The sequence below is a fragment of the Octodon degus genome, unplaced genomic scaffold (assembly GCF_000260255.1).
Source record: "Octodon degus isolate 3935 unplaced genomic scaffold, OctDeg1.0 scaffold00029, whole genome shotgun sequence".
NCBI lineage: Eukaryota > Metazoa > Chordata > Mammalia > Rodentia > Octodontidae > Octodon > Octodon degus.
In genome coordinates, this window is record NW_004524605.1 from 1,925,848 (window position 1) to 1,926,975 (window position 1,128).

Genomic DNA, 1,128 nt, shown 5'->3' on the forward strand with positions numbered 1-1,128 from the left:
TCATTTTGTGATACTGTAGGGGATAACATTTGAGGTGCGCATGCATATTCCAAAGTAGAGAGTTAGTAAAATTCTTATATTTTGTAGAGATTTAACTATTTTCTTTTATTCTTATTATGTTTTTCACATCTTTCACGAACTGGTAAGATGTTTCTCTTCATGAATTGTTTTCTGTTCACTTGGGCTCCACTCGTCCCCTCTTCTCATTGATTTCCTGCACTGAGAGGAGTCTAGGGAAGGGAGGTGGAAGCTTGGCTGGTCACGATCGCTCAACAGCTACTAGCACAAGAGCCGCACTTCTAAACATCCTGTTTTCTGTTTCCCAGAAGTGTCACACAAAGAATCCTCACCACACCTACCTGATGAGCACCGCTGAGAAATCCACCCCAGAGACCCAGCAAGTTAGCTACAGTGCTCTGGAGACCCTGCTCCCAAGCAAAGAGGAGCTATTTACTGGGTTCCAATCCTCCAGGCTTGGCCCAGGGAGAGCCACAGCATAGATGTCTTTACTCAGTCCGAGGCAAGGTCTCCCAGCTCCGTGTCCCTGCAGTCAGTTTCCCTCCTTCTGATCCAGAGCCGGCACAGGTGAGAGTTCCACTGGAGCTTCCAGCAAAGACAGCTGGCAGCAGGTAGGATGCTGGGGAAGCAGGTGAGGGCAGCGCTCCCCTCAGCACATCCTGACCCACACGGACACAAAGGGCAGAATGCTGAGGAAAAGCAGGCCTATGAAATACCTCTGCACCTATCCGTGCTCAAGGGGCCTGACACACAGCAGCCTTTTGCTCACTTTTTAAATGAGCAAGCACATCCCCACCACGGAAACAGAAAAATGGGCAGTGAGGGAAAATGAAGAAGACAACAAGGGTTAGTGGTGAGCCCGTGACTGAGTGCAGGCTTGCATTGAGGTTGACCAGAAGCCCCAAGACAAGCGCTACAGTTCACCATCTTCAAGGGACACTCCTCTGTCATCCGGGCCACCCCCTCCTGTTTGCCCTTCTTCTGCACCTTGGTGTCAGCTCTTTCCCTCTGTCTACCACCTGTGCCTGGTGATTGCATGCTAAAGATTTTTTTTCATAATTTTATTGAGAAACAAATAGCAATGAGACAGTTTCAAACCAAATTGGTAAG